Here is a 17,174-nt window from a genome sequence, read left to right on the forward strand (position 1 = left end):
AGGTCGCTGGAGCCCCATGAAGGCCAAACGGGAGGACTGTGAATTCATATAAGCCCTCGTCAGTGACAAACGCAGTCTTTTTCATGTCTTCCTCACGAAGAGGCACCTGCCAATACCCCTTCGTGAGGTCAATGGTGGTGATATACCTGGCATCTCCTATCTTCTCCATCAGCTCGTCCACCCGGGGAATCGGATAGGAATCGAAGAGAGACACTGCATTCAGCGCACGGAAATCCATGCAGAATCTCTTCGATCCGTCTGGTTTGGGGATCATGACGATCGGGGATGACCATGGACTCTGGGACGGACGTATCACCCCCAATCGGAGCATCTCACAGACTTCCTTCCTTACGGCTTCACGGCGGGCTGCTGGTATCCTATAAGGCCGTTGTTTCACTATCTTTCCCGGTAAAGTTTCAATCCTGTGTTCTACCAGAGTGGTCCTCCCCGGAGTATCAGAAAACACATCAGAGAAGGGGGCCAGTATGTCCTGCAACTCTTGTTTCTGTTCGTTGGTTAACTCATCATTCACCACAAGCTGCTGTACGGACGACTGGGAAGTCGCTGACGGTATGACCAGCTGGTTGTCTTTAGGAAGTGGTCCCAACCACTCCTTTAGCAGATTAATGTGGTAGGTTTGTGTTTTCTTTGCCGTGATCCTTAACCGGTATGTGGTTTGCCCTATGGCTTCAAGTACTTGATAGGGGCCTTGCCATTCACTCTTGGAACTGTTGCTAATGGAGGGTAGAAGAACTAGAGCCCACTTTCCCACCACGAGCTTGCGTAGCCTTTTCCCCTTGTCATAGTACTTTTTGTTTCTCTCTTGATGGCGGTCCAATGAGGAGTGAGCCAACTCCCTGAGTTTCCCCAGCTTATTTCTCAGTTGTGTCGTATATTCCAGCATTCCTTTCTTCTCTTGTTCTTCCTCTGTTTCCCACATTTCTTTGGTCATCTCTAACAGTGACCGGGGTAGGCGTCCATATAACAATTCAAAGGAAGAACAGCCTAGGCTGCTCTGCTTCTGGGAACGTATTACAAAAAGGGCCAGGGGTAGCAACCGATCCCAGGAGGGTCCTTCTGCGCTCAACATCTTTTTCAAGGTCAGTTTAAGGGTTTGATTGTACCTTTCGACGAGACCATCCGTCTGAGGGTGGTACACGGATGTCTTCAGATGTTTGATGTTCAGGAGTTTGCATACTTCTTTCATTACCTTGGAGGTGAAGGGGGTTCCCTGGTCGGTGAGGACTTCTTTTGGAAATCCTACCCGGGAGAACAACTCAACAAACTTCTCTGAAATGGCTGATGTCGTGGTGGTACGTAAGGGGAAGGCTTCCACAAACCGGGTGGCGTAATCGACCACAACTAAGGCGTACATGTGTCCTCGGGGGGTCTTTGGTAGAGGTCCTATGAGGTCCATGCCGACCCTTTCAAAGGGCGTTCCTATTATGGGCATCCTCTGTAGAGGGGCGGCACTTGGTCTTTGCGAGTTTCTCTTTTGGCAAATCTCACAGGTGGCGCAATAGTCCTGAATGTCCTTGTATATCCCGGGCCAAAAGAAATGTCGAAGAACGACATCCGTGGTTTTCTCCTTGCCTGTATGCCCTGCCGTAAGATGTGCATGAGCAAAGAACAAGACCTGCTCTCTAAAGGACTTTGGAACTAACAATTGAAGATCCCCATCACTCTGGGCTTGGCGGTACAGCAGGTCCTTCTGGATCAAGAACCTGGGATATGTTGGGGCGCGGGTTTCTTCGCTGGCGTGGGCACTTTCCCAGGCGTTATATAATGTCCGGTCCTCTGCCTGCGCAAAGCGGAAACTCTTGTCTATAACCCAAGGTTCAGGGGAAAGGTATGTGGACGGAACGTGGGCTTTGTTAGAGGGAGACGGGGTCAGGGTTTCCCTAAAGAGGGAGAGGAATTCAGGGTTATCTGTCCCCAGAATCATGTCCTCTGGTAGCGAGTCCACCACCCCCACCTTAACCTGGCAAGGCTCTCTCTGGGGCAGGTACAGTGTTAGTTCAGCTACTGGATATGGTTTGACATCGCCATGTACGCAGCGTATGTACACTGTGGCAGGGGCAGAGAACTGTTCCGGCTTAACGAAACGTTCCTGGACCACCGACTGTCGGCACCCGGAATCTAGGAGGGCTTTTACCAGGAGTCCGTTAAGTTTCATACTCACATAAAAGGTGCTACCCAGTTCCGCCGAATACATCACGGTCCTTGGGAGGTAGCCTACTTCCATGGGCTCTTCGGTGTTTTTTTTTCGAGGGCACAGCCTGGCTATGTGGCCCCACTCCCCACATTCGAAACATTGGGGGCCCCTGGTCATGGGGGAGGTCATCCCGGTTGGACGGGGACGCATAGTTTCTGTCCCTATCTTGGGTTTCTTCTCCAGCTTCCCCGGGACTGTCGGTTTGTGTGATTTTTCTGTTTTGTCGGCATCCCATACTATCGTCCGGGGCTGGGCTCTGGCGAACTGTGACGCCATCTCAATGGCTTGGTTAACGTCCAGACTGGCATGTTGACGTAACCATCGCTGGGTTGCATAAGGCAGGGCCTCCATAAATTGCTCCAAGTATACCTTGTTTAGTATTTCTTCCTTGGTACACACCTCAGGTCTTAACCACTTATCGGCGGCCATCCTTAGTCGGAAGAAGAGGGTCTTCGGGTTCTCTCCCGGGGCTCCCCGCTCTTTACGGAATCTCACTCGATAGGCCTCCTGGTCTAGGCCTAAATGGTCAAGGATGACTTCCTTAATTGTTTTATATGCGGTGTTCCCTAAGGGGTTCGCAGCTTGATAGGCCGACTGGGCCTCACCAGTGAGGAGAGGAGCCAAGAAAAAGGGCCACTTTTCTTCGGGCCATCCCATCGCCCGGGCTGCCCTCTCAAAATTGAGGAGGAAGGCGTCGGGATCCTCTCCGGTTAGGTATTTTTGTAGGGCCACCCCCGCGTGATGAGGGGAGACTTGGCGTGCTTCTCCAGTGATGACTTGGGTGGGAGGCGGCACATTCCTAAGGCCTTCGAGCTGGGCGGTAACGGTGGATTTAATCAAATCCCTGTCGGCTTGGGCGGACTGTATTTGTTGTTGCACTGCCCATTCCAACTTCTCCTGGCCTTTAATGATGTGATCAATGAGGGCTTCCATCTCGTTTTGGCAGATGGTTGGTGTTTCTGATCCCTCTTCTGACACCAGTTGTCCCAGGGGGGGTTGCTCAGCTGGTACCTGCCTTTCTACTAAAGCAGATCTCGGGGTAAACACAAAGGTTGGCTCTTTCAGTAGTGATTTAAACGAGGGTTTTATTGGTATATAGGTTTTCCTCTGCATACCAATCACAGTGTTCAGGGAGGGGAATATAAGTCTCTTTACGGGGAACAAACACAAAGTCTCTGGTACTTCAGGAGGTGTAGTCCGTGCTTTAGACTGACTCTGGGGAAGGGTCCGATCTCAATGGTTCCTCCTTCGCTGGCGTCTTCCTCGTCAGCACCGCAGGGGACCCAGAAAGCAAACAAAGGACAAATATCGGGTTACTGGGACGTCCCGTATAAACAGTGGAGGGTAGGGGAGGTGAAGGAAACCAAGTGTCAGTGAACTGTACAAACGTCACGTAGTGCTCTCAGTGCTCGTGAAGGGAGGGGCACCTGGGACGCTAAATACACTCGGCAGCGGATGTTACTCGGTAGGGCTACTCCGACCCACCCACTCCGCAACTCTGCCCCGTACCTTGTTAAGCCACGTTCCTCCCTCGGGACCGTGGCGGGGCGATGAACTGAAACGTTGGCCTCCAGGCTTGTAGAATTCCGCTGGGCTCGTCTGCTCTCCGTCCTCCTCCTGATTCACCCTCGCGTTGCTCCGGCTTCTCTCCACACCGTCTACCTCCAGGGAAACGCCGTCCGTCGAGGATGAGATACTTCCGCCTTTTGACGTAGCGCCGTGGAAAGGGGGCAGAGCTACGCTGTCCTCGTCGTTCCATTTAAAGGCACCACGTCCCTTTTCCGGGGGTATCCAGCAATCGTCCTGTTTCTCTCGCCACTCGTTCTCGGGCAGCTGTAGGGACAATGGGCAAGGTGAGAGAGCAGCGGTGGACCACCACTCCGAGTCATTACGGGGTTCACCTGGCACCCCTCCGTCACACCCAGGTTGCCCATCTCCACCTTGAGAAGGACTGTCAAGTATACGTCTAACCACCGATGGCATTAAACCTATAATGCCTTGTAATTCTCTTACGGTTTGTTTTAAGTACATTTCATGGGAGTTTAGAGTTTTATTATTAGACAATGTCACTTCTAGCAGACCTTACAGGGTTTTTTGCATCAATAACATTATATCCAACATTGAAGCTGAAGAAGATGGAGAAATGTCCAGGCTCAGCGTACTGCCACCCAAATTCTCCAATTTGGGTGGAGAAGTGTGGCTCAATGGTTAGTGCGGCAGACCCTGATGCAGAGGTCTAGCCCGGGACCAGGGTTCAATTCCCCGCCTCGGCGGGTCTTGGGCTCAAAAATTCCACGGACCTGATAATTCTCGCCTCGGTGCCTAGTCCAATCATGGAGTCCCACTCTGCAACTCTGGGCAATAGCTTGCTTAATCTCCACAACGGCCCCCACAACGCTAAGGATGCCTGGCCACCACCTTGGGGGTACCCAGGAGTGGACACCTCACAGGGAAAGCCAGGATGGGTTCCACAGCGGTATTCGTACAAGCGCCTTGAGACCCTTGTGGGTGAGTAGTGCGCTATACAAGTATCAATTTACATTTACATTTACTGTTAAGCTCTAATTCTTCTGTACCCTTGGTACCTTGGGCCATCGATTGCAGCAAGGTTTCCTCTAGTCTAGACCTTATTTCCAAGTCTTCCTGGGCTTGCAGGACTCTTGAGGCATTGCCCTCATATATCTTCTTAAAATGTTTACCTACAAACTCTTTCATTGATTTTGTCACAAGACTTCCCCCTTTTTCACTACCTTGCGATTTGTCGAGTGTCGATTTTATGGCATGACTTGGAGGCCAACATTATGCAAATTCTCCTTTATTGCCACAGCTCAGTAGTAACAATGAAGAGAACATAGAACTTGTGACCATTCTAGATGATGTATATAGCTTATGATTCAAGATCAATGGATAGGGAGGAAAGGAATCTGAGATCCATTCACTTCCCTTGGGTCAATATATTCTAATCATATGAGAAGGATCACTTGTCCTGCATAACATCGGGTATGCGGTATTCGTTCTTTCTAGTCCCAATAAAAACCCTCATGCACGTGGTTTTTTGATGGTAAAGTCAAGCGGTATATCTTGATTCTCCGCTGGCCCTCACACGTGTCTGCATAATCATAGGGTTTGGTTTTGTATGCAGCCTCCACCAGGAGGTATTACCCTTTGTTAGGATCAGTAGTGATCAGAAATTGTGGTTGTGAAAGGGTGTAGTGAAAGTGATTAAAAGTCTCTCTTTTCTAGAAAATGTGTTTTAATAGTTCTGGTTCTAGGAGGCAATAAAAACAAAATAGGTGATTGAGAGTGATTATGACTCTCTCACTCTGTAGTTGTGATCTTAGGTCGACATGTTTCAGCCCTTCTGCGCCAATCGGTCGGTGGGCTTTCTTCAGGACCAGGGTGTGTAGTGTATAGAGACAATTATTGTCTCCATGGGGAGAGGGTACACTGAGGAATTTCCTGATGTGCCCTCAGTGAATAGAACAAGAATTTGTTCCGTTCTTAAAGGTCAAGTTTTACCTGTAAAAATAGAATAAGACACAATAGACAAGGGAAAGGGTAGGGGTTTTCTTTGTAACATAAGACTAGACGACTGGTTTCTAATTACCAGGAACATATAAAAACGCTCTAGGGCGTAGCAACTAAAAAATAGCAATACTTCAACTGACTTCCCTAACTCATGGTCAGGGTCGACTTTCTCAATTTTGGCGATACTGGTTACACTGAAATGGCAAGTAGTCCCTACTCACAGAGCTGATATTGTTTACTCGTTTTGAATGACTGTTTTAGTAATTACTTCTCATGTTATTCATTCTTGCTTACTTGCAATGCCCCGTTTTGACCTTGGTTTCATGGATCATTTCCCAATCTCTAATCTCGGTTTTCAATCTGCCTCAGTAAGGTGTTTGTTTTTATATTAATTATTATCAATGCAACAATCTGCCTCTTTATAACGACGTAATGTGGTGAGGAAGTTACACAATCTTACAATGCCCTTTTGTGACATAGATATACTTATTTATAGTGGCTAACACCAAACAGTGACTCGCTCGATCTTTTTTACAACATACCTTCATTTTCGGTAAATTTTACCTCAACAGGATCCAAATGGGTCAGGGAGGCCTGTTATGACAACGAATAACTCATTAAGTAAAAAGAGAAGGTTAGCGTGTACTTTACGGTTTTGTAGCACTTGCTCTCGTCGCTACCTTCGGTCACTCCGTCTTCCGACTTGTACTGACTCTGCCACTTTGGTCCCGGATTTGCTTGTGATGCCGGTTCAGTGGGTTTTAACTTCAGGGTTACCATGCGAGTGTGAACAGACTATGTTTATAGAGAAAGTCTGTTTTCTAAGGGCTACGTTGTTCATGAAAAAATGTGTAAATGTAGAAATTACTTATAATTATTTTTGTTGATATTGGTGTTTCCATAAACTAATTTCGCGAATTATTGAGGCAGATTACCGATGATAGTTGGTTATGACCTCTTGAACTTCTAGGTTGGGAAACATCTCTGGAATTTTAACATGACGCTATTGTTCTCTCTTTTTCACTTGTGTCATTAATATCTTGAACTCAAACCGTCAATGCAGAAAAACACACTTATTTTCTATTTTTCTCGGTGTTCTTTAACACGGTTATCTTAAATGACACATTTTTATATACCATGCTTTGAATGATTAGTGTATTGAAGAGGACTTTAAGCGAAATTTCATTTTTTGAGTTGGTATTTTGATCAATTTTCTGCAGGGATTTATTTTCCACGTTTCTTTATAAATATTTCCCCAAGGAATATTGTCATTAAGGCCCTCTGTATCTGTTTTTAGTCTATGTACCCATCTTTGCTCCTTCTCGAAACCACAACAACCTAATAGTAAACTTGATGAAAAAGGTACTAACGAAGGAACAGGAGCAGGTACTAAACAAAGGCCTTGGATATGTCCCAACACCAACCCTAGACACCTTCAAAATAAAATGTGAAGTTGCGGACTTTTGTAGGAAATTGAAACTAAAGGCCTTTTTTAGCAATCAAGCCCCTCAGGTCCCAGATGGAGATACTACACTAAGAAAGAAATCCACATTCTGCCCTCTAAACTCACAAGTACCAATAGAGATTCTCACGTTCGAACAAGCCGTAATGAAAGAGATCGATGGTTTCAATGACAACACAAAGAAACCCTTCCAGAATATGTCTAGAGCCGAACAACAGGCACTTGACGAACTGAAAAATGATGGAGACATCATTATAAAGCAAGCTGACAAAGGTGGAGGGGTAGTTCTCCTCTCGAAAGATGGCTATAATCAGCAATGTCTCGAGCTACTTTCTGATCAAAAATTCTACAAAGTGGTGAACACTGATCCAACACCGAGACTACAGAGGACAATCACGCTGATGATAACGGAAGCAGAAACCAATGCGTGGATTTCTAAAAAAGAGGCAGAGTTCCTAGAAACTAAGAACCCTCGGATACTCTACTTCTACTCCTTGCCCAAGATACATAAGGCACGGAACCCACCACCAGGAAGACCAATTGTTTCCGGAATTGGTTCGGTATAAGAACCATTATCTCAATTTGCGGACCAGTACCTCAAACCGCTAGTACAAAAAACTCCGACCTATCTTAAAGACACCAGGGATCTCCTTAACCTCCTCAAAGATTTCCAGTATTCAGAAGAAAACATGATTCTTGTAGGACTCGATGTGGAAAGTCTCTACACAAGTCTACCCCAACAAAAGACACTTGAGACTTTGGAGACAATCCTCTTCAACCAAGATTGGGAGTACATAACACCTAGACACTTCGTTCTAGAGTGTTGCAAGATGGCTCTCACTGAGAATTATTTCAAGTATAATGATACCATCTACCAACAATGCCATGGTACATCCATGGGGAGTACCTTCGCTCCTAGCGTAGCGGGACTCTACGTGAGCAATTTTGAAATGGAACATATAAACACCCCCAACAATCCCTACCAGGAACACATATTGTTCTGGCGTCGTTATATTGACGACGTAATCTTAATCTGGGAAGGAGATGTGGAGAGCATTGCCAACTTCCACACATGGATTAACTCAAGTGACCAATGGCTCAAATTTACATACACAGCAGACAAACAAAAATTGGACTTTTTAGATATCACTATATATACTGATGGCCAGACTCTACAAACAAGAACTTTCTACAAACCAACCTCAAAGAACAGTTTATTATCTTATAACAGCTATCACCTCAGACCACTAAGGGAAAATCTTCCTTTTAGTCAATTTCTAAGGCTGCGAAGGAATTGCAGCAAAACCACAGAGTATAAACAACAAGCTAACGACCTAAGTGGTAAACTTGAAGAAAGAAACTACCCGAAAAGAATCATTGAGAAATGCAAAAAGCGATCCCAGAACCAAAACCAAGAAGGACTCCTAGAACCCACAATAAGAGAACAAACACCTGAAATCCTTACCTGTGTAACCACCTATGGTCCAGCCAGTAATAAACTGAAAAAGGTTATAAATAAGAACTGGAGAATCCTCACCTCAGCCAACATTGAATGGGAGAAACCAAGGTTTGTGAATAAAAGAACACGCAACCTGAAGGATATTTTGGTCCATACGAGACCTCCACCGAAGAAACCTCTTGCCGTGACCAACTCACCGTGGGATACACGCCCAGTGGTTGGCCACTATCCATGTGGCTCATGCTCCGTGTGTCCTCTCACAAAAGTCACAAAAGAAATACAACTACTACCGAATTTTAAATGAAAACTCATCAACCATACGAACTGCAACACGAGTCATGTGATCTACATGATCACATGTCCGTGTGAGAAACGATACATAGGAATGACGTGCAGAAAAGTTACGCAGCGCCTAGGTGAACACCGCAGTAATGTAAAATGCAAGAAAGCAACAACTAAGATGTCCAACCATTATCTTGAAGTAAATCACACAGTGGAGGATCTTAGCTGGGTAATTCTGGAGACACTGAATAACAAAGACCACAATCCAGAGAGAATTCTTTTCGAGAAGGAGCAAAGATGGGTACATAGACTAAAAACAGATACAGAGGGCCTTAATGACAATATTCCTTGGGGAAATATTGATAAATGAAACGTGGAAAATAAATCCCTGCAGAAAAATGATCAAAATACCAACTCAAAAAATGAAATTTCGCTTAAAGTTCTCTTCAATAGACTAATCATTCAAAGCATGGTATATAAAAATGTGTCATTTAAGATAACCGTGTTAAAGAACACAGAGAAAAATAGAAAATAAGTGTGTTTTTCTGCATTGACGGTTTGAGTTCAAGTTATTAATGACACAAGTAAAAAAGAGAGAACAAAAGCGTCATGTTAAAATTCCAGAGATGTTTCCCAACCTAGAAGTTCAAGAGGTCATAACCAACTATCATCGGTGATCTGCCTCAATAATTCGCGAAATTAATTTATGGAAACACCAATATCAACAAAAATAATTATAAGTAATTTCTACATTTACACATTTTTTCATGAACAACGTAGCCCTTAGAAAACAGACTTTCACTATAAACATAGTCTGTTCACACTCGCATGGTAACCCTGAAGTTAAAACCCACTGAACCGGCATCACAAGCAAATCTGGGACCAAAGTGGCAGAGTCAGTACAAGTCGGAAGACGGAGTGACCGAAGGTAGCGACGAGAGCAAGTGCTACAAAACCGTAAAGTACACGCTAACCTTCTCTTTTTACTTAATGAGTTATTCGTTGTCATAACAGGCCTCCCTGGCCCATTTGGATCCTGTTGAGGTAAAATTTACCGAAAATTAAGGTATGTTGTAAAAAAGATCGAGCGAGTCACTGTTTGGTGTTAGCCACTATAAATAAGTATATCTATGTCACAAAAGGACATTGTAAGATTGTGTAACTTCCTCACCACATTGCGTCGTCATAAAGAGGCAGATTGTTACATTGATAATAATTAATATAAAAACAAACACCTTACTGAGGCAGATTGAAAACCGAGATTAGAGATTGGGAAATGATCCATGAAACCAAGGTCAAAACGGGGCATTGCAAGTAAGCGAGAATGAATAACATGAGAAGTAATTACTAAAACAGTCATTCAAAACAAGTAAACAATATCAGCTCTGTGAGTAGGGACTACTTGCCATTTCAGTGTAACCAGTATCGCCAAAATTGAGAAAGTCAACCCTGACCATGAGTTAGGGAAGTCAGTTGAAGTATTGCTATTTTTTAGTTGCTATGCCCTAGAGCGTTTTTATATGTTCCTGGTAATTAGAAACCAGTCGTCTAGTCTTATGTTACAAAGAAAACCCCTACCCTTTCCCTTGTCTATTGTGTCTTATTCTATTTTTACAGGTAAAACTTGACCTTTAAGAACGGAACAAATTCTTGTTCTATTCACTGAGGGCACATCAGGAAATTCCTCAGTGTACCCTCTCCCCATGGAGACAATAATTGTCTCTATACACTACACCCCCTGGTCCTGAAGAAAGCCCACCGACCGATTGGCGCAGAAGGGCTGAAACATGTCGACCTAAGATCACAACTACACAGTGAGAGAGTCATAATCACTCTCAATCACCTATTTTGTTTTTATTGCCTCCTAGAACCAGAACTATTAAAACACATTTTCTGGAAAAGAGAGACTTTTAATCACTTTCACTACACCCTTTCACAACCACAATTTCTGATCACTACTGATCCTAACAAAGGGTAATACCTCCTGGTGGAGGCTGCATACAAAACCAAACCCTATGATTATGCAGACACGTGTGAGGGCCAGCGGAGAATCAAGATATACCGCTTGACTTTACCATCAAAAAACCACGTGCATGAGAGTTTTTATTGGGACTAGAAAGAACGAATACCGCATACCCGATGTTATGCAGGACAAGTGATCCTTCTCATATGATTAAAGTATATAGCTTATGAACACACAGCCATCATCCTTCTTTGTTGCTGCTGCTCAACAAGATAAGTACCCTCCTTTTATTTGTGTCTCTACTATACACTATTCATATGTGTACTGCCCTATATTTGTTTATCACATGACTGGGTCCTATTTACCCTACTATGTGATACCCCTTCTCTATTATGTGTCTTTTAAGACCTTTTTAGTTCTTTTATTTGTGTATTTTCATTGTCTTATCTTTGATTTGGGTCTTCTACACCCTTCAGATTCCGCCCTCTTGGCCGCTTTTCCCGTATGTATCTCGCTTTTTTCCTGAACCTTACCGCACATTTTAGCAACCCTGTGCGCCTTTCGAAATGACCGCGAGCGCTTCACGTTACTTGGTAACACTTGAGCGCGAGCGGGGACTCTGGTCTCTACGCTCCTAGCAACCCATTTGCCGCACACCGGGCCTGTATCCCATTTTATTTACCCCGACCCTACCCGCATACCGCGCTCAACTCTTTTGACCGCCTCCTCAGCCGCTCGGTTCAGGACCCCGGTCTTCCTTCTCCGACGCGATGTGCATTTTAATTGTTCATCGCGGGGAGATCGACCTTATATGAATGACCATAGGCAACAACCGCGCACGTAAGAAACGTGCGTGGTTGTCTTAGAAACAGCAGTACATTTTGACAGTTACTGCTGTTCTGACAACGCGATTGTCTGCTACTTCTTATCGGTCCTTTTATTACTAAGATAATAGATCAGTTTTTGTACGGCCCAAACAAAATGTAACCCTTTCCCTCCCTATATATTTTTCATGACTTCTAATTGATGAAAAAGAAAGAGATATTATTATAAATAAAGATGACTATTACAGATAAGGACATTTATACCTAAATCATGTCTTCCAACCCTGATGCCTCACTAGAGGGAAAGTTAGAACTACTGGTTTCAAAAGCCATGGATAAAGCCATGAGCTCTTTTAATGAAACCATCAATAAAAAATGTAATGACACCATCAATAAAAATTGTGAAATGTTTACGAAGACATGGCCTTCTACTAGTAGTGCTCCCACCTCAGGCACTAAGGAAGGGGCAGTTAAGGCCCCAAAGAAAAGAGTCGCAGGGGAACAACCTATTTTATCTTCCAAAAAACACAAGGTGTCATCAAAATCTGCTCAATCTCGCCATCAAGCCGGAGACCAGAACGGTGCCTTGGGCATCACAGAGGGACAAGAGATAGGTCCAGAATCACCTATACGTATTGATAGTGACGAAAAAAACGATGCGGAGATAGACCTCTCCTGCTCGTCACCTTTTGATTCGGATATTGAGATCCGAGAAGACAACTCGATAGAGGACTCCAAGGAGGCAAGCAAAGGATCGGGATCCAAAATGGGTATCACTGACCCTTTTGGAGACAATATGTTCGATCCCTTATTAATCAAACATCTCCTTTCTCCCGAATGGCTACCGCCCCAACACGTCGCAGAATACATTAGCTTTTGGCTAAGAAGGGAGATCCCCAAAGAACTGAGATCCAGATTGAGAACAGAATGCCCTCGCCCATCCCTTCCAGACAAAATCGCTTTCACCCCCGAGCTCGACCCTAAGGTCGTCGCATTTATAGCTAAGGGTGCAAAAGACCCAAGGAAGGGCATAGACAAGGGACTCAGGTCATGTCAGGACCGTCTACTTGATATAATTGGTCCCCTAACCAAAATCTTTGATTTGGCCGAAAATGCCTATGTAGGTGGCATCCCTATTGATCCCAAAGAGCTACGTGAATGGGTTCAAAGATATATCTGCCTTCTCAGCAATCCAAACACTGCCATATCTAATGAACGTAGAAAAGGGATACTACTTAAAATAGACCCTAAGCTAATAGAGTTGGGTCCTTCCTCTTTATTTGCCAACTCGCAAGGACTCCTATTCGGAGAAGACTTCATCCGTGATATGGCAAAATAGGTTGGGGCGTTCAGCGCGATTCAAAAGTTCCAACGCGAAATTAAGAAAATGTTCCAGGACATGATTTTTGGACGGGCCGGGAGAATGCGGGGTCGATTCCCCGGCCGTGGACAATCCACCTCAAGATCCTTTTTCGGAAGAGGATCCAGGTATCAACAGTCGTCATTCTACGGGAACCAAACCTTCTACCCCCAGAGGCAACGCAACAGGGGAAGATTTTTTCGTGGCGAAAGGAGGAACAAGAGTTTCTCAACAGGTAGGTGCATTGAGAGACCATTCAGATACCCCTGTAGAGGTGGGTGGGAGACTAGCCCTTTTCTCTGCCAACTGGGCCTTGATAACTCAAGATCCCTGGGTCTTACAAACCGTCAAATAGACTTTATAGATGTTCCCTTTCAATTAAAAACACCCCGCGAGATAATATTCTCCCAAGATCAAAAGAAACTTGTATCTCAAGAAGTCAAAGATCTTCTCGCCAAAGGGGCTATAGGAGAGGGCTCTCAAACAGATTTCATCAGCAATATTTTCTTGGTGGAATAGAAAAGCAAGACACAGGTGGGTGTCTACCACCATTTCAAAATGGAGGTAATACACCTCCTCAGAGATGTACTGAGGAAAGGCGATTGGTTAACACGCCTGGATTTAAAGGGCGCTTATTTGACCATTCCTATATGGCCCCCTCACAGGAAGTTCCTACAGTTCACTTTGGAGGGAAAACTCTGGGAATTTTTCAGCCTTCCATTCGGTCTATCCTCAGCCCCATGGTGCTTCACCAAGGTGCTTCGCCCAGTAGTGGCATGGCTAAGGGAAAGGGGTGTGAGACTGATAATCTACCTGGACGACATCCTTATCATGGCTCAATCCAAGTCGACAATTTTCTCGACACACAGATTTTACTACCCGCCTCCTAGAATACCTGGGCTTTGTCATAAATACAAAGAGAGACTCAAAGCGAAGGCTCTAAAAGCGACTGTCGTATACTCAGATGACCACCTTGGACATAGATTCGAGAGAAGAACTTTCTTGGTGGCTGAAAAATGCCGAAGCTTGGAATGGAAAGGCGATTTTCGGGGAAACCCCAGACTTGATAATAGAGTCGGATGCGATAATAGAGTGGACACGCGAGAAGAAGAAACTACAAATCAACTGCCTGGAACTTTTAGCTGGTTCCTTTGCAATTCGAAGCTTTACCCAGAAAACTATGAAATGTTCTATAATGCTCCTCATGGACAATGTCTCTACGGTAAAATACGTCAACAAATTGGGAGGACCGCATTCGAAAGGTCTGACCGAAATAGCGAATGTTTTCTGGGACTATTGCTTGAACAAGGGACTGTCAGTCACGGCGGAACACATCCCAGGTTTGAACAATGGTGTAGCAGACTGGTTTTCCAGACATTTCAGGGATTCCAGCAATTGGAAGTTGAATAGGGAGATATTCTTAAGCATTCAAGAGCAGTGGGGCCCCTTCGGGACGGACCTCTTCGCAGACAGATTAAACACTCAGTTGGCGAAATATTTCAGTTGTAGGCCGGACCCTCAGGCATCAGGAGTGGATGCCTTCCTCCAGAATTGGCAAGACTTAAAACCATATGCCTTCCCGCCGTTTGTAATGCTCCCTCACCTCCTCTTACACGCTTGCCGATACCTTCAGAGTATGGTAGTGATAACCCCCTCTCTGGAGGTCTCAAGCATGGTTCCCGGTCATCTTGGAGATGCCCATGGATTTCCTGATCCTGATCCCATCTTTCAGTCGTCTTCTCCTGGGCCCTCAGGGCGAATCTCACCGCCTCCTAGACCAAGGCATCTTAGTCCTGACGGCCTAGAAGATTTCAGGCAACAGTGGCAAATCCCTGGCCTTTCGCTCAATGCTCTCCGACTCATATCTGAATCCTGGACTTCTGGAACAAGGAAGGCATATCGATTGGCCTGGAACAAATGGGTTCGCTGGTGTTTTCAACGACATTATGACCCCGTTTCAACTGATTTAGTTCATGTAGTTAATTTCCTTTCAGAGCTTTTCGCTTCTGGCCTCAGTTACAGAACCGTTAATGTCTATTGCTCAGCAATAGCTGCAGGACACTCCTTAGTCGAAGGTGTATCTGTTGGTCAATGCCTCTTGACAAAAAAGATTACGAGAAGCATGCGTGTTCTCAATCCTCCAACCCCTAAATATTCAGCCTTGTGGGACGTGAGAAACAAATTGCACCTTGTCTCTTCATCGGGAAAAACGATGTCCTCTCTCTCAAACGTATTTCTTATAAACTTACCGTCTTCCTTTGTTTGGTCTCCTTTAGGCGAACTCCAGATTTTAAGCCTTTGGATGTTACTAGCAGGACCTTTCAGCCTGAGGGAGTTAGTTTTTATCTTACAAAAAGGACCAAGACTATGTCTTCTTCTATCTTCTATCCTTTTTTTCCTGAGAATGAAAGTTTGTGTGTTGTCAAATGTCTTAAAGAATATGAAAACAGGACTGTTAACTTGGGAGGTACTGAAACACAATTCCTGATCTCACATAGATCTCCTCATAAACCAGTTTCTTCTCCCACTCTCGCGAGATGGGTGAAAGAAGTGATGAGTGAATTTGGTATCGACATTTCTATTTTTGGTGCACACTCTCTTAGGGGCACATCAGCTTCTAAAGCTTTTATGCTTGGTGGTGAGCTACAAGATATATTAAGAGCCGCTGACTGGTCTAATGAAAGTATGTTTAAAAAGTGTTATTTTAGACCAATTAATAATGTGATTGACAATGTTCTCAATTCACTTTGAACCTGCATATTGTTGGCCTCCGTGTCATGCCATAAAATGTAGATTTTTCACAGCCTGCTGGGCAGAAAATCTGGATTTTATTAAAGACACGGAGGCTAATATTATCCCTCCACTAACTGACCCTCCCTAAGAGTTATATCTTTTAACCTTTTATGTTTCCTTCTTTTCAGAATAAGAATACCTACATTTGTTTAATGGAGATGGCTCGTTGGACGTCTTACTTCAAGTTTGAATTTTATTGACCTTATTCTATTGGTTTGCAGCATTGGACAAAGAAGGATGATGGCTGTGTGTTCATGAGCTATATACATCATCTAGAATGTTCACAAGTTCTATGTTCTCTTCATTGTTAATGCTGAGCTGTGGCAATAAAGGAGAATTTGCATAATATTAGCCTCCGTGTCTTTAATAAAGCCCAGATTTTCTGCCCAGCAGGCTGTGAAAAATCTAAATTTCTTCTTAGTAGTCTTACTTTGCACATTCTTAACATTCTCATCCCGGCAGTCCATACTTCCTACAAGCGACATGTTTAGCTCCATTAATTCGTTATTTGGAATAGGGATGTCTTTCTTAATTTACTTTTTTTTTACTTCTTTGGAGCCATCTGGTGATTCCTTTTACTATTCCAATTATATATACCGTCGTGGGAGAAAGAATGGGTGTAAATAAGTAGATCAAACGATGGTAGAGAGCAGGGTAAATATATAAGTATAACTGAAATTAGGTCTGAGCTACTAATACTCCGCCACTTTGTTCACCGTAAATCCTTAGTTCCTCCAATAATTATGCGGACAGATTAAACCCTCCACTATATCATAATCCGGAACAGTTCACCAGTAATTAGCTCAGTATGCACAGAATCAGGTTAGTGAGGTTTTTATTTGACTCCAAAATCACTTACCTCTGCTGTAATGAGTCAGTCAGGCATGCCCTGTTACCAATTTTCAGGGATTATTCCTTACTATCCGTACTAGTCGTACTTGTCTCCATTCTCAGCTCATAAACCTTAAGCCAAACCTCAAGCCTCCTTCATGCAGGCTCTTTCCTTCCCCCTCCAGGGGTGCCAGTGACTGGGTGCATTCCTTTTCCCCCTTCTGAGGCTTTACCCGGCCAAGTGCCACTTTGCTGAATTTAAAAAAAAATCTCTATGCGGGGGTGGGGCGCTTCTTTAATTTCGCCCTATTTTCCCCACCAGATGCTAAACAAATACCGACGTTGCAGCCTCCTGGCTATTCCTTCCTCACGTTGCAGCCTCCCGGCTGTTCCTTCCTCGCTTCTTCGCGTTCCGCAGAAGCGTTTCCGACCCCAGAAGTGAAAGCGAGGGGTCGAC

At 44.5% G+C, this 17,174-nt stretch overlaps 1 long non-coding RNA gene across 1 annotated transcript in view; it reads left to right on the forward strand.

Moving 5' to 3' along the window:
* Window positions 1-16,214, forward strand: part of LOC144823439 (uncharacterized) — a 70,240-nt gene extending 54,026 nt beyond the window's left edge. Inside the window, exon 3 of the long non-coding RNA XR_013608794.1 lies at window positions 16,015-16,214. This is a non-coding gene — a long non-coding RNA (uncharacterized LOC144823439). The remainder of the gene's footprint in view (window positions 1-16,014) is intronic.
* Window positions 16,215-17,174: the final 960 nt, after the last annotated feature.

This window comes from Lissotriton helveticus, chromosome 3_1 (genome assembly GCF_964261635.1).
Source record: "Lissotriton helveticus chromosome 3_1, aLisHel1.1, whole genome shotgun sequence".
Classification (NCBI taxonomy): Eukaryota; Metazoa; Chordata; class Amphibia; order Caudata; family Salamandridae; genus Lissotriton; species Lissotriton helveticus.